Source organism: Diabrotica undecimpunctata, chromosome 4 (genome assembly GCF_040954645.1).
Source record: "Diabrotica undecimpunctata isolate CICGRU chromosome 4, icDiaUnde3, whole genome shotgun sequence".
NCBI lineage: Eukaryota > Metazoa > Arthropoda > Insecta > Coleoptera > Chrysomelidae > Diabrotica > Diabrotica undecimpunctata.
This window is the reverse complement of record NC_092806.1, coordinates 23,347,918-23,365,997: the sequence shown is the minus strand read 5'-3', so window position 1 is coordinate 23,365,997 and position 18,080 is coordinate 23,347,918. Positions and strand designations below refer to the sequence as shown.

At 34.8% G+C, this 18,080-nt stretch overlaps 1 protein-coding gene across 1 annotated transcript in view; it reads right to left on the bottom strand.

Moving 5' to 3' along the window:
- The window catches only part of LOC140438167 (lachesin-like), a 479,820-nt gene that overhangs the window by 51,282 nt on the left and 410,458 nt on the right, over positions 1-18,080 (bottom strand). The gene's annotated exons all lie outside the window — the stretch shown is intronic.

The window sequence follows — 18,080 nt, the reverse complement described above, 5'->3', positions numbered from 1 at the left end:
TAATTAGGTCTTACATGGCCGTATGCCAGTCTTGTGGCTTTGAGCTGAACATTTTTAAGTAGGATTTTATCGCGACTGAGATCTGGTTTCCACACTAGCCCGGCAAACTCAAGAATAGCTCTAACGTATATTGAGTAAAGTTTACCAACAGAGGTTAGAGATATAAGTGTAAAACATTTACGGATCAAAAACAGTTTCGAGTTTGCACGTTTACACCGACTCTAATGATCAGACCAATTTAAGTCACTATTATTTATCACTCCGAGATCGTTATGGGAGGTTACCGAGTTTAATTGTCCAGGGATGATAATTGGGGATGTCCATTTATAAAATAATGTACTGATGGGTTATTTTATTCGATATGTAAAACAACGCATTTTTCAATGTTAAGCAGAAGTAACTATTCTGAGGATCATTCCAATATTGCGTCAAGATCGTGTTGAAGAACATGTTGGTTAATAATTGGATTCACATATAATTTCGTATCATCAGCGTAAACGGAAACTTTACTGGATACAATGAGTAGAAGATCGCTAGTGTAGATACAAAAAAGTAGCGGTCCAAGTATTGATCCTTGTGGGACTCTACTATTGCCTGGCATTGCTAGTGAATAGTCTTCCCGAACACGAACCCTAAATTATCTGTCAAATAAAAAATCTTGATTTTAAATGTTTAACTTTCCGCGGATACCATAGTGATTCAATTTAGCTAGTAATATACGTTTTGAAACACGGTCGAAAGCGTTGTAGAAGTATAAGTCGACTACATCAACAGAATGCCGATTGTTTAAAGATAATGACCACTCATTTACACAATGAACTAAGTTTGTGATCGTTGAAAGACCTTTGATAAAGCTATGCTGTTGGTAAGGGATGACATTTTCTTGAAGAAGAAACTCAGACATTACTTCCGAAATAATCGATTCCATGACCTTGCCCACAATAGGAACCAGACTTGTAACAATGCACTTGACGTTCAACAGTTCGAACCATGGGAGTGTCGATAACCGCGCACCCATTTCCACGACGACACGACGAGGTGGGATCCGGAGCGGCTATTTAAGGCGAGCTACTGGCGAAATTAGATTAGTCTTGCGGCTAACGCTCTAGACTCCGTGGCTCGCTGGTGTATTGAATCTGCGAGCCGACCCGGACAGAGAGACTTCCGTACTGAGGATTATACTTTGTCCTCGATCAAGCAGAACCCGTGGGTATCGTGCATTGAACGTTACCGTCTAGCGTGGATCTGCACAACCGACCATTTCGATTGCGAGTGCGTATGGCGCTTCCGCTGGATTGAAGTGGAAGCGAGCACTGCGATTGAATTCGAGTATTTCATTATTTTTGTTAGTAATAATAAGTTTTTCTTTTACAGGCGTCCGCCAAGGAATCCACTCTTGCGGGATCCAGACGGGGACCTAGCGTACATTTTATTTTTATTTCCTTATTTTGTATATACGTTGAAACCAATAGATTTATTTTTATTTCAACCTGTGTTTTACTGAGTCTGTCGCTTCGAAAGAGCTACCCGTTACAGACTGATTGGACCATAATTATTGCAATCAAGTTTATTTCTTTTCTTGAAAATAGGAGTAACCAAAGCCAATTTCCAGGACGAGGGAAGAGAACCTTAATTAAAAGAAGCATTCATTATGAGAGATATAGGGATGGTTACAGACTCTGTACATTGTTTGAAGAAATAGAAGGTGAGTCCGTCTAATCCAGGTGATGAAGTATTGCGTATTATCCATGAGTGATGTTTAATTTCATCCTGTTTGAAAGAAAAATTATCAAGAGTTTTAGGGAAACGTGGGCACATTATTTGAGAAATGGTATCGTTAGGTTCATCTGTAAAATCCTGAGAAAAAAGTAATAAACATTCCGAAGATTCGTTATTCGAAGAACATAAAGAGCCTTCAGCTTTTTGAAGTAATGTAATGTAAGTAATGAGTAATGATAAAAATTTGCAAATGTACCGATAAACTTTTTTACCACTTGCAATGATTTTTTTTTGCTTAGACTTATCGTCATACAGCCAGACACAAAAGGACTAAGACAGTCATAATTATACACTTGCAATGATAGATTCTTTAAATTCTGTTCTTAACTTTTGCAACAATTATTTGACTCAATTAGAAAAATTACGGTGAGCGGGAAAATCATCAACGGAACCAGTAAGTTTATATGTTCACAAAGCTTTCGCTTATGTCGAATTAAGCGGGTAGCTGAGAGACTAATCCAAGGTTTACTCTATTTCTCTATAACTGCCATTCGGTTGTATAATCAGAAATTGTTGTAATAGCAGTATGAAGAAAAGTGTACCACATTGACGATGGATTAAAGTGATTAAGAGAAATATATTGTTAGTTTCTTCTTCTTCTTGATGTGCCTATCCGTTACGAATGCTGGCGATCATCATGGAAATCTTTATCTTATCTGCAGCAGCGCGGAAAAACTGCACAGATGTTGTATTGAACCAGATTCTGAGGTTCTTTAACCAAGATGTTCTTCTTCTTCCTGGACCTCGTTTTTCAAATATTTTTCCTTGGATTCTGGATATCTGGATTTATTTTGCATAATTGTCAGTTTAACTAAGATAAAACTGAATTAACATTAAAGAAATCAGTAGTAGCATACTACTGCGCTAAAGCGGTGTTAAACTAAATTGAATGTGAGCAGTAACAAGCGAGTGGTCAGAAAGACTCAAAGGAGAGGACACTTCAAGAGTAGAAATTAATTGTATCAGTTGTATTAAATTTGAGTTTGGGGACGACACCCTCCTCTGCAAGATCACTTCCAAGACTAGTGCCGCCACTAGCAAATGCAGTTTAGATCCACACTGTATATCTTTTGACCAAAACCAAAATGTAAACGAGCAAACATTTTTTTGTAACCTTCAACTGCAATTAAAGGTATTGGAAACAACTGAAAAAAAAATAGATTATTTTATTTAGTTAACCAGCAAACATACCAAAATACCCTGTCCGATAGCGTTTAGAAATTCAATTACTATGGAAAACTACAGCTTTACATGTCAAGCTTTCAAATTTGTAAATGTATTGGATATGTTTTATACGATCTCTGAATTTAAATCTGCTATATTGAGTTGAACTCGTCGGCGAGATTTAATTAATCTAAGGCAATTATAAACAACGAAAATAGGACTATATGAATTCCCAGCTGTTTTAAAACTGGAATCAATGCATTAAACCATATTTCATAAACAATTCGATTATAATACGCAATATCTGTATTGCTGCGGTGAATTTACCGGCCTTTTTTTATCCATTTTAATAACTGTTAAGTCCTAAAACCTGTTATTGAAAACCGTTTTGTTCTTGTTGGGAAATATGCAACAGTAAAACTGAAAGTTGAATTTTATCATATAAATTTAACAGTTATTTTGTTCATTACATGCACCTATATGCGTCTGTTGAGGCATTTTATGTCCACAACTCGCGAATGAACATTGACAAAGCGCTATGGTTTTCCACCATATTCATTGATTGATACAATATTCGTCAATCTCTATTTTGGACGTTAAAAGCCGTTTAGAATTTTGATAATTAGCAATTTAGCAGTTTCGAATGAAACTGTTGAGATCTTATACATATTACAATATAACATACCTATATAAAACATCATTAATAAAAACTGTCATTCATAGTTGTGCTGTAACTAAAGCATTAAATATCAATAAAAATCACTTTAAGTATTTAATTGGTGACATTATTGCTAAAGTGGGAAAGAGAAACGGCAAGAGATGAGTCATGAGAAAGTATGGAGTCACCTGAAGGTGAGAGAAATGAAAGGGAAGAAAGACTGGTTCAGTTTGCACACTACCAAAACTTGCCTATCGCAAATACATTCTTTTTAAAAATGGACTTAAATATCACCAAACAAAACCACTAAGGAAGAAAGTGACTTTATTCTAACCGAAAGATTGCTACAATAAATTATGTCAGTGTATTAAATATATTTAAAACAGGCAGCGATTATAGATAATCATTGCAAGAATTGTTCTAGATCTAACACTAGAAAGAATAAAATTAATCACAAAACCAACTAAACTACCTAAACCAACTAAAAGAACACTCAGATCACTACCAAAGGACAATTATTGATGAAAGATTACATGACCAAATCGATAGCTCTCAATTAATGGAAATGATCCTTAATAGTGTCAAAGAAATCGGAGGTTCGCAACAATAAACTGATTATAGTCAACTGTTTTTTAAAATCAAAATAATGCTAAAACAAAGCCAAAGAATGAAAGTAGGTATCGACATACAGAGAATACAATACACAGAACTTTGTAAGACAATAAGGAAAGGTTTCCTTTGATAAAAGAAATAGTTATGCCTTGATTTGAATATATCGAAACTTTAATAAAAACATTTAATAATAGTGGAATACAAAGATTTGAAACTGGAGACTTTGTTAGGTTTATACTATTTTTTATAGTTGCTCAGTGTTGTTAAAGTTTAAAATCATATTTGATGACACGGCTAGACAAGATGCTAGATAACGGAAGCAGATAATCTTTATAACGAATCTCCCATAACTAGGAATGTCTTCTTAAAAATTTCCACTTTTTCGTCCAAGTGTGTAGATGTGGTCGCACAGGCTTAAATTATTTTAGTGCTTAAATCCCTTTAAGTTTTTGGATATTTTTAGTGTATCCGTTGTGATCATAAATCCAATACCTATTTTTTCTTTGTTTATGTTTAAAAATTTATGCCCTGATTTCAGAGTTATACATTTCTCTCCTTCGTGTCTTACTTCACAGAGATCCATAACGTTCCATTTTATATGTTTCAACTCTTTTAGTATTTCCAGTAACTTTTCCTTCAATGACAGTGTTCTTACATTGTAGGCGATATGCATTTATCGTCGTCTATGGTAGCCTAATCTGACCCGGGAATTCTTTGCACCTTCTGTTTGTTGTCTTTTTTGATTTATCTTGACCAAAGATTAGTTCCTTGTCAGTAACTAAGGGCCGTGTTCTTGTTATTTCAAGCTTATTTGGATTATAGCCATACTCTTCAGCGCAAGTTGGTAGAGAGTAGAATGAAGATCTGAGTTTGCCAATATACATTAACGAAAAGTTGATTGATTTGCAATAGTTTCCATGATATCTACTAGAATATAGTCCAACGTTTTTGGTAACATTATAAAATATTCCTTCCGTGATATCTACTAGAATTCCGTGATATCTACTAGAATATAGTCCAACGTTTTTGGTAACATTATAAAATATTCCACAACTGATAGAGAAGAAAATGGCAAAAGGTAGACCGGTCCATCTGGCCTTTGTTGATCTAAAGAAAGCATATGACTCAATACCTAGAGTCAAATTATGGGAAGCAATGAATGATCTCGGAATCCGACAAACACTAATAAAAGCAGTTAAAGCACTATACAAAGAAAACAAAGTAGCTATTAAATGTGGAAATAAAGTCTACAATCCATTTAAGACGACAAAAGGACTTCTACAAGGCTGTGCTACGTCCCCTACTCTGTTTAAAATATTCTTGGAAAAGACACTCAAACCATGGAGGAGAAAGTGCGAAGGAATGGGCATACCAGTAAGAGACGAATACCTATACACTTTAAGTTTTGCCGACGATCAAGTAGTCATCGCACAAGATGAAGAAGATCTCAGCTTTATGCTCAGAAAACTAGAAGAAGAATATAAAAACAACGGAATGGAAATAAACTTAGAGAAAACCGAATACCTAACAACAGAAAACAAGGATATGAGAAACCTAGAGATAGACGAGGGAAGACAAATAAATGGAACAGATAAATTCAAGTATTTAGGAACCATAATATCAAACCAGGGAACAACAGAAGAAGATATAAACAACAGACTGAGAAAAACAAGAAACTTTATAAGTTAACTAAACTCAGTGTTGTGGGATAAGAACATTACGATAAAGACAAAAAAGAGAATATATAACACCCTGACAAGAAGTATCCTGACATATGGGTCCGAAAACTGGACAATAAACAAGAGAAATAGAGGTAGAATAAGAGCAGTAGAAATGGAGTTCCTGAGGAGAAGCTGCAGACTTACAAAAAGAGACAGAATTGAAAACGCAGAGATTAAGCGGAGAATGGGAGTGCAATCAGACATAATCGACTATATAGAGGAGAAGAGACTATCCTGGTACGGCCACGTCAGAAGAGCGGACAGAGGACGCTGGATAAACAAAATCACAGAATGGAGCCCGATTGGAAGAAGAAAGAGAGGAAGACCCCGAAGGTCATTCAGAGATGAAATCGACGAGGCTATGGAGAAAAGAACCCTGCGAGATGGAGACTGGAATGACAGGGAAAATTGGAGAAAACGGTTGAGTGAAGGAAGACAGTGAAAACTGTGGAAATCCTTAGTAGTAGTATAAAATATTCCATAAATTTATTTGGTTGGTCTGTTAGCTTTTGAAATAGCTTGCGGAATTCCCCGTTCAGTTGCCTTCTGAAAATAATTTATTAGATTAGAATTAGATTAGATTAGATTATAGAAGATATTATCCTCTACCTGTCTTAAACAAAATATTTAGCAAAGGGCTCTCCTAAAAGTAATAATTAGTATTTAAACTATTAATATTGTTTAAGATAACATTCTAAAGGCGACATTTTGAGGGTTAATAATTAGCGGTTGTGTCTCTACGGTCGCATCAATTATGTTATCAAGATCCCACATTTTTTGTTCTTCTTCTATTACATGTCTTACTGCATCTTTCCAGTTTTGTTCTGTAATATGTAGTAAAGACTCGTATAACAATTCACGTACAGCTTGTATTTTATATGACGTATTTTTCTAGCCACATAACTTTTCATTTGTGCCCAAATGAGTTCAATTGGATTTATTTCGCAGTGGTAGGGTGGAAGTCTAAGGACTGTGATTTTTCGCCTTTCCGCCATTTTGTCAACTACGTATTTCTTGAACTTAGATTTGTGTTGCCGGGCAATTTTTAAAAGTTCTGCTTTTACCATTCCATCTTCTTAAGGCAGATACTTATTCCGCAGCCAGTCAAGAATATCCTATTTCTTCCACGCAGTCGTTGGAAGTCTTTCTACTAGTCGTGAATGATAAGGTGCATTATCTAATACTATAATTGAATTTGGTGGTATGTGTTCAATCATCTGCTTAAAATACCCTTCGAAAACATCAGCTGTCATCTCCTCGTGATAGTCTTTTGTGCTTTTGGACTGAAATTCCAACAAACCATGCTTAACAAATCCTTTTTCACTGCCAATGTGAGAAATTATTAATCTACTGCCTTTACCAGAAGGTGGGGAGATACCAGTAGACCAACCTTCCATAAAGGCTTGCCTGGAGCTTAATATATTTTTATCTGACCAAATTTTTTTTAGAGTATGACCTTAGTTTACCCACGTTTCATCCTGGTAGAAGATTGGCCTTCCTTCAGCCCGGAATTTTCGTATGGATCTTAGATAATTTCTTCTCTAACATATTATCTCCTCCTGGTTAATCAAAAGTGATTTTCGGTCTGATTTCTCCCACCGGAAATTTAATTCTTTTAAAACTTGCCACAATTTAGTTCGTCCGATATGAGGCAAATCTGGGTCGTCTCTAACTTCTTGTAAAATTTTGTTTAGGTTTGGTATTTCTTTTTTGAAAAAAAAAATCCATGAATTTTCCTTCAAATACCCTTTTTGGCAAATTCATCAATTTCAATAGGCTTTTTCCCTCTTTTTAAATGTTCTTTTGTGTTTGGGTTAGCTATACCGTGTTTTTTTCTTTCTGATAGGAACCTATATATAGTTGACTCCCCTACGCCAGTCATGTTGGCACAACTTTCGACTATGTTGCGAACAGTGTTTGTGGGATTCTGAGAAACCAAAGCATCGTGAACATTCAGGACAATAGTCTTCTCTCTTGGTGAATAGACAGACTTACTGACTGTACGCAACAGTACCGGTGTAAAACTTAATGATGTTGATGATGAAGCCATCACAAACAATCCAACAAAACGAGCACGAGCGAAAGGTACGTATATGTTCGTAGGTATATGGAATAAAAAATCACTCACGCACTGCACATAATTCGCAAAAGAAATATTCGAGACGCTAATTACTGCCGTAGACGCGGAAACACCGACGAGCCGTAAATTACATGCGATCAAAAACGTACTAAACAAAAAAAATGTTTTCGTTCGTAATAACTTTATCCTTTCAAGTTAAGTTTCGAATATAAACTGAACTGACGAGGCATGTGGCCAAAGCCGGCATTTTTATACCCATTATATTATTAAAAATCTGGAGAATTCCATCCTAATTATCTTGCAACGAATAGTACCTTCGGATATGACTTCCAGGTTTTTTAGTAAAGTGATTAAACGCGAAGATTAGTATTGAAATATCCAAAGAGATAAGGTATTCTTATTTACAAAATTGTTAATGGTTAAATTGTTATTTTTATTAATATAATATAATAACCAACATTAGCCGTGAAAGTTTTAATTGTTTTTTGCTAAATGTATTAGTATTTAAACATTATTAATATTATATATAACAGTATTAAAACATTATATTATTATTTAATGAATAAACACTTCGGGAACGCCTATGATGATACAAATTTTACGACCGTTTTATGACTTTGAAGCACATTTCGTGCTCTCAACAATTTGTGAACGGAGAATAGGTGTGAATAGGTGTGAAAAGGTTAAAGTAAGGAATAAATAAAATATTTAGAATATACATATATTATTTCTACATATTTCCTCTTTTTGCTTTGTTGTGTTTTATGTGCAAGCACAGCGAGTAAAATTAGGTAATAATAATTTAACAGTATAACATAAGCTAAACCATAAAATTTTACGAACGATGTTTACCACGTAAAACAGTTATCCAAAACATTACTATGTTATCTGATAATACAACATACAGACTGTATTTAAAATAATAATTCCAAATTTAATAGTATTCGTGTAAGGTCCCACTTAAGATACCATCATTTCATAACCCCTATGAAAATAATTTAAATTCAAATATCAGTCGTTTCGTATTAATTTAAAGAAAAACTTGGAAATATTCAAACAATATTTCCATCGCTTTCGTGTCACGAACTTCTCTGGCTTTAATTAGTTATCATAATTGAGATCTGAACAGGTACAAAATTCTAATTTACATGTAATGCTCACTTAACTTGAAAATGTTTTGATATAATCGGTTTAGTCAAATCAAAACAGGAAAATTATTTTAACTTTGCCTCTTTAAGGTATGTTTAATTTAGATGTTTGTTTCAATTTTGTGTTATAAACAGCGAGCTTTAAAATATTTACATACACACTTTATTTTGCTGGTTTCAAACTTTGTTTAGGTGTTTACTTTAATTCAAATAGTTGTTGGTAAACAACCTATTAGGTTTTTAAACTTTACGAATACCCTAATACTATTATAAATCTTATAGATAATAGATATGTTATAACTTCTTACTGTATCTCTATCGTCTCAGGACGTGTCATTCATATATTCTATGCGCAGTGTCGGGCTATGTCGGTTCGATCTTCGTTGTCTACTCAAAAATCTTCAAAAGTACACAGATGGGGACAATTTCTTCATGTTAGAAGATGCTTTATATTTTTTATTTCCCCACAGTCACAATTTACATCATATTGGTATATTTTCCCCTATTTTGTCATGCCCAATTTTTCTGGAGCGATCGTCATTCTTATTATATTCATACTCCAGTCGTCAGAGACGAAAATGCGACTGAACCTCTAAAAATCATACGAACAAGCTGAATGTTGCCGAGAATAATAATTTTTGGCCCCTTAAAAGATGCAAAAAAGTTTACCACTTTTACCCCCGGGCTTCTCCCAAAACCCCCTCGTTGGGGGGTAAAAACGCAAAAAAATCGATTTACCAAGAATATCTACGACGTAGAAAAAAAAATTTCAAATAAAAAATGTAGCTGAGATAATTTTAAACAAAAATATTAATTAGCACTTTTTGTGTAGAATGAACAGTTCTCACACAACCAACGCTTGAAGCGATCGTCAATTTTGAATGTCAGTTACGCGCGCGAAATCAATGTTCAATAAAATTTGTATCAGCTCGACTTTAAAAATTCGATTTCTTTTGATACAAGTGTCCTATCGACAAAAATCAAGATGTGTTCAAGGTAAAGAATTCAGTTTTCGTATGTAATTTTTGTATTTTGCCGCAAATAAACCGAACATAGTTCGGTTTTTGGAACTCGAGAGCCGCTTTTTGCAATACAAGTCTTGATTAAAAAATATCTGGATCAACAGAAAGATGTTTACGCCTGTTTTATCGACTATGAGAAAGCATTCGATACTATCAAACATGACAAACTCATAGAACTATTACATCTTACAGGACTTGACACTAAGGACATCCAGATTATAAAAAATCTATATTGGAATCAAACAACCCACATGAAGAATGGACATATGGTGAGTGAAAACGTAACCATTTCGAGAAAGGTTAGACAGGGCTGTATTCTTTCGCAACTGCTTTTCAACCTGTACACAGAACAAATATTTCTAGAGGCACTAGAAGAGTACAATGAGGGCATCAAGATTAATGGCGTACCAATAAGTAATTTTCGATATGCAGATGATACTGATAACATCGAAGATTTACAGATGATGCTAAATAGAGTAAATACAACTGGCAACCAATTTGGATTGAAGATCAATAGAAAGAAAACTAAATTTATGGTGATCAGTAAAAAGAACATTTAATATATCGACCTGAATATTGAAGCCGAACGTATTGAAAGAGTACACCGATTTAAATATCTGGGATATACAGTAAATAATAAGTGGGACCCAGATGTAGAGATTAAAATCCGAATTGAAATAGCAAGATCCAAATTCATCAAAATGATAAAGCTCTTAAGCAACTGCCACCTAAGCGTTAACCTCTGATGGCGCGCCACGAAATTCTACGTACTCTCTACGCTACTTTACGGAGTTGAAGGGTATACGTTAACAGCAGCAACTATAAAGAAGTTAGCGGCTGTAGAAATGTGGCTGTATCGACGCATACTGAGAATACCTTGGACAGACAGAGTGACCAACAGAGAGGTATTAAGACGAATGGGTAAAGAGGTGAAATTGTTAACAACTGTTAAAAGGAGGAAAGCGTCATACCTGGGCCATGTGTTCCGTAATGATAAGTATAGTCTGCTAAAGCTTATAGTGGAAGGCAAGATTGAAGGTAGAAGAGGTTTGGGCAGAAAGAAGAAATCCTGGCCGAGAAACTTGAGAGAATGGTTTCAAATACCAGAAGCTGCGAACATAATACATGCGGCACAAAACAGAGAAACCTATCGTTTGATGGTCGTCAACCTTCGGTAGAAGACGGCACATAAAGAAGAAAGGCGCAAATAAACTCAGATTTTATAAAGGTGTTAAATAAATAAACGTGGCGCGATTTTTCCATTTTTGTGATTCTCATGAGATCAATACAATCTATGCCTTTCATTGACCGACCACTATTTCGATTACTGGAGCCTAGCCTTCAAAACATATAGCATGAAATTTTAGTTTTGAGTTTTGGCAACAAATGTGCTTAAAATGTGTAAAAAAAACCAAACTTCCGCTATAAACTACATCCAAAACTGTCTTCTTGGAGGCATTTTGTCTCCAAGAGGATGCCTCCATTTTGCTTCTGACGATTGGACTATCAAAGTTTTTCACGTTTTAAAGTCTAGAGATTGGTCATTTTATTGAACTTGGGAAATAGGAAAATATTCGGGCGGTTCATCCTGCACTGTTCCAAGAAAGGTTCTCCTGGATTTCAGTCGCTCTCGTGGTATTCAAGCTCAGTATAGGGCGTACTGTTAGTCCGCGATTTGATTAATTTTTTCTACGTGCTCTACTACATGTCTACGTGTTAAAGGATCTGTCGGACCCAGAAAACATTATTACGACCTCATTTAGGATTTCGCCTCTTCAGGGTATGATGCCCCTTTTTTATTCAGGGTGACTAAAAAGGGGGATTGAAATTATAAACATTTGTGTGTGGCTGGAAGTTGTAGTAAAAAGGTAAGTAAGTTCGTGTAACCTTCCCCCCTAGTGTTAGGGTCTTCAGGTCGCGCAAGTGCCCCTAATTTCGTAGCCCTAGTTGTGATAAAACTAACCCGTTACCAGGCTAAAATAAACAAAGATTGGTTTGACGAAGAATGTAGATCCATTCACCAACAGAAAAATGAAGCATATAAGAGACATCGGCAGCGCAGAACGAGACAAACCTGGAAGACTATAAAAATCTTTAGAAAAAAAAAAGACGTTTAGAAGGAAAAAGAAAGAGCCATACGAAAACGCTCTAAACAAGATTGTTAACCATCATAATAAAAAAGACTCGCGAAAATTCTACCAGACGATAAATAGCTGCAGAAAAGAATTCAAACCCAGAATAACAGCATGTAAAGACAGAGATACTTCCATAATTAGTGACAAAGAACAGATACTAAACAGGTGGGCGAATCATCTTGAAGAACTGCTTAGCGACAGTCGTGAAGAAGACCAAATAGAAATTACTTTGCCTGAAATGGATGAAAACGCTCAAGAGCCGTCCCCACCGAAAAAGAAATTAGAGAAGCCATTTCAAAACTGAAAAATAACAAAGCTCCCGGTTTGGACAATCTTCCTGCCGAACTCTTTAAAAATGGTCTTGACACCCTTTTTAAACACATTCATAAATTAGTAACCGAAATCTGGCAACGAAAGGAAACGCCCGCGAACTGGAAATTAGGTGTAATGCACCCTCTTCACAAAAAGGGAGATATGATGGTGTGTGATAATTATAGGGGCATCACCCTACTTGACGTGGCATATAAAGTATTGTCCAACGTATTGTACAGAAGATTGATTCCCTATGCTAAACAAATAGTTGGGAACTACCAGTGCGGTTTCAAACCTAATAAATCAACAACGGATCAAATCTTTACAGTCAGGTAGATTCTTGAGAAAACGCTTGAGTTCGGAGTCGACACCCACCACATATTCGTGGATTTCAAAGCCGTATACGACTCAGTCAACAGACAAAAACTTCTACAGGCTATGGTGGCTATGGATAAAAAGCCTGTTACACAACCATGTATCTTAAGAATTTCTTATTTATTCTGATATTTCTTCTTCTCTTAAATAATTATTGCTAATGATATGTGACAATAAGGACATCGATTTAGTAAAATTTCAAAACATAAGTCGTAATGTCGTTTTTATGTTGACAGTGTAATATTTTAAAATTTCCAATATATTGTGTCCAACAAATTTGATTATATTATATAGAAATATTGTACGGAAGTAATGGAAGTGCACTTTTCATTAGTTTACATTAATACTGCATATAATATGTATATGTATGTATGTCTAATAAAAGTCAACAGCTTATTACTAAATTTTATTTTTATTTATGTACTGCTATATATTAATCAAAAGAATGAGTTGATAAGAAATTAAAATGTTAATAAAGTAAATAATTCCTGTTTAAAAAAAAGTGGTACCGTAGGCGGTACTGTAGACTAACGCGGAGCTTTATAGTACGTTTTGTGTATTTTTATAGATTTTAATAAAATTGAAAAAAAGGTTACATGTTGTATAACGGTCACTCCTCCTCACGTAAATAAACTCTACCAATTGTTTACTGTAATTACTATGTGCCGATTTAGAAATATCTGCCAAAGTATAAACTTAAAATGTTTTACTAAGGAATATATGCGCCAAGCACTGGTAGAGGTTCTTGGCGGAAGAATGGGTTATCTTAAGGCTTCTAAAGAATTGGGGGTACCTCGAATAACTACTGAAGCCAGAGTAAAAAAAAAATAAAAATGGAACTCTCGAACGAGAAAATTTAGCAAAGAAAGGACTAGGCCGTCACACAGCGGTTTTCATAGCGGAACAAAAGAAGGAGTTGGTGGAACACATTTTGTTAATAGAATCACGACTATTTGGTTTAAAAAAAAAATCCACAAGGAAAATAATTCCTGTTGCTGGCTGTAGGTATACCACGTATAACAAAAGAGGTTAGTCTTTGTATGTGGGTATATTTTATTTTATAAAAACCCTTAAAAGGGCAACATTACAAGCACGAACGTTTTCGGAATAACTGTTCCATCATCAGGTTAAAATACAGGTTACCATGCCTGAGCCACCAAAATATTTGGGTAAAAACCCTTTAAAATGTAATGTGTTACCAAAGATTGTACATGTTGTTGATAATATTATATGATGTTTAATATTTTAATTAGATTTTACTTCAGGTAACATACACCCATGCTTAAGTGAGTTCCAGTGTCCGGAGAGTAAACCTCTTCAAACGGACTACGGCTGGCAACTCAGCCGTAGTCCGTTTGAAGAGGTTTACTCTCCGGACACTGGAACTCACTTAAGCATGGGTGTATGTTACCTGAAGTAAAATCTAATTAAAATATTAAACATCATATAATATTATCAACAACATGTACAATCTTTGGTAACACATTACATTTTAAAGGGTTTTTACCCAAATATTTTGGTGGCTCAGGCATGGTAACCTGTATTTTAACCTGATGATGGAACAGTTGTTCCGAAAACGTTCGTGCTTGTAATGTTGCCCTTTTAAGGGTTTTTATAAAATAAAATATACCCACATACAAAGACTAACCTCATTTGGTTTTACTTTGAATGACTTTTGAAGTTTGGCTTTTCAATTAGCTCAATGCAATGGATTAGATAATCCATTTATTAGAGCAAAAAAATGGTCGGCAAAGCTTGGTATTACAGTTTTCTAAAACACATCCAACCGTTAAACTTCGTACCCCTGAGCCAACATCTCTAACTACAGCCATGGGTTTTAGTAGGCCTGCAGTACAAAATTATTTTTCCTTGCTTATTGGCATGCTTAAAAAATATAAAATACCAGCCGAACGGATTTACAACGTTGAAGAAACGGATATAATGACTGTGCCAAATAAAAGATCGACATGTTTATCATTGCATGGGAAAAGGCAAGATGGGTTTATATCTTCAACTGAATGTGGTGTTCTTGCACTGTGGAAATTTGCATGAGTGCTTCTGGTGTATTTATGCCGCCTACCTTCATTTTCCTCAGGGCTTTCTCATGGCTGTTAAAAACAAGCTCGTATGTCTACTAATTTCATACTACATTCGGTCTGTCTCTGTTAGTAAAACAACCTTATACTGTCCCTTTCGTACTAACTATGCGGGCTATATGCAGTTTTCAGATTACCACAGCTGTATATTGTTTGTGCCTATTCGTATATATATACTTTCACACTGTAAGTCTTGAAGGTCTCAGTCAGATAAGAAGAGAAAAGAAACAAAACAAGATGTTAGTATTCCATATATTAGCGGAAACGATTCGTTTAGTACTTACAAAACAGCATCAGTCCAAATCTGCAAGTTAGGAATTAATTGCCAGTCGCCATTGTGGCATTATAACAAGCTGTTCGTAGAAGAACCGGCACAGAAAATTACTCAGAAGCTTAACTTTAAGGAAAGGATGACAGTTTATTAAAGTTTTAGTCATTTTGTATGAATAATACCCGTTATGAGGTACAAAGCTCCTCGATCTTGAATTTATCAATCTCCTCACAGTAGCAAAAATAAAGTCATTGATGATGGAGATGATGGAGCCTTGATGTAGACTTCTATTCAGTTTTTTAGACCTTTACCCTCTATTTGCTTATATGCAATGAAGACATTTTTATTATTTCTGATTACTATGATTTATGTATTTATTTATTGCGGTTGTTATTGTACGTCTCCGAAAATTGGAGAATCACGTTCATCAAACAAATGAACAACCAATTATAAGAATTGTCTAATTCTTATAACCGACGTAAGTTTGCCTCACATATTTTGGTTTAATTCCTTTAATACAAATAATGACAATGTGCAAAGATCTAGCAGACCTACTGTATTAGTATTTACAAATTAAAAGTTTTTAATAAATAAATATACACTCTTATTATTCATGATTATTCTTATTTTTTCAATGAAAGAAGACTGGAACAGTAAGATTATTTGAGCTATTAATAGATAGTTATAATGAATGTTAGAATTTTTTGTGTTGTATTTTTCCGACAATGAATCTATCTGAAACGTATACCCAAGCTGAGCAAATGAACTATATCAATTAATCCCGTAGTCAAGTCCAATAATATGTCGAAAACTATTTATGATACAATGTTTTACATGATTGTATAATATAAATAGTGTCTAGTCTGTATCAGTTCGTGTTTTCTTAGTGTGAATAACTGTTAAATCAGTAGATCGAGAGGCGAACTTAAATGTTTATCTATCTCCAAAATCACCAAAGACATGTGAACTAAGAGAAGCAAATTTACATAGAGCTTTTGATATCTCGAAAATTACGACCCCATATCGACTCAGAAATCGTTTGTTCAGTATGGAATTATATCGAATGACACCCGGCAGATATATACATATACACCTATCTAACTATCTGAGACACTATTCAAAGCATTGGGATTATCTCCGAATTCGTAACTTTAATAATAGAATTCCAGAATCAGCAGACGATTAATCCAGGGAGTAGCATTGTTCGAATAATAGAGGTTTCGTTGCATCCATTTGTTTACCTTTTATGTTGTTGCGGTACTTTATGAGCACTAGGGGTCGGATGGGAGATATTTAACTAGCTTCCGTGAATTCCAACAAAAGTGTTTACTGGAATCTATAACAATTGAGGTGTATTTTAATCGAGGTTTATACAAACCATTGGCGTCTCTGGGTTATGAAAAATTACCAAAAGAAGCTTGTAATACTACTAAATTTTTTATATATTTACAGAACAAATTTACTGTATAAGTTGGTTTTTATTTAAAAATAGCTAATAAAATTATACCGTCTGGTGAATGTGTGGTGATGTCTGGTTACTGAAGAAATAAAAGACAGAATCCAATCTGCAAACAGCTGTCTATTCGCACTGGATAAGCTCATAAAATCAAAAAATCTTACAAGAAGTTCAAAGAGCAAAATATATAAATCCATCGTCAGACCTGTAATAACATACGGATGAGAAACGTGGACCATGACCAAAGCAAACGAAGTAAAGCTCAGACGCTTTAAACGAAAAATACTTAGAACAATTTTCGGAACTCGCCATGACATCATCACAAACCAGTATAAGATCAGAACCAATATCGAAGTAAAAGCACTCTACAATGACGCCGATATTGTCCAAGAAATTAAATCACAGCGACTAAAATGGGCAGCCCACGTGCACAGACTGCATAACGATAGACTTGTAAAACTGGTATGGGAAGAGATTCCCACGGGCAAAAGACCACTCGGACGTCCCAGAATGCGATGGAGAGATAACATCCAAGCAGATCTTGTAGCGTTTACGCTACTGATGATATTAATTCAGTTTAAAAATTGTATTAATAAAACCCCTAAATAAATTTCTTGTGACACGCCCGCGATCGATTTTAAAACTAAATTTTTCTGCACAAGCGCGAGGATCGCTTTGGAAAAGAGAAATCGAGTTTTACGATCGAGGGAGCAGTTTTGGTCAGAACTCGTATTAGCAGACACGCCGGTGAGTTTTTCTCACGTTCAAAGTGACGGAGTTGGAGGAAAGAACACAATCTAGGGCAAGAATAAAACAATTTATAACCCAGAGATAATAATAATCAAGTAATTTTTTAAAAAAGAAATCAATATTCATTATAAGAAGAGTTCCACATAAAAAAAAGGAAGATCTTTTCGGCGTGCTGCTGCTCCACGTAAGTAAACCATTTAACACGTATCATCTCTTTATCATACAATCAAATTTATCATTGCAGTTAAGTATTTCTTTAGGGATTAATTTCTGGGTTCCGAAATAATTTAAATTTAAAATTTCCTTGATTCACTTGCAAAGAACATAAGGTCATTTTTTTTCTATAGTCAAACTTAAATTAAATTCCGATTTATTTCATGTCTTATCATCAGGTTTTTGTCTTCTTTTTTCTTTAACTTTTTTTGGTGGAATATAAAAACGTTCTACAGATATCGAACAGCCTTCTGTATTCTGCGCATGTTCATTTCATGGCGCAAGCCT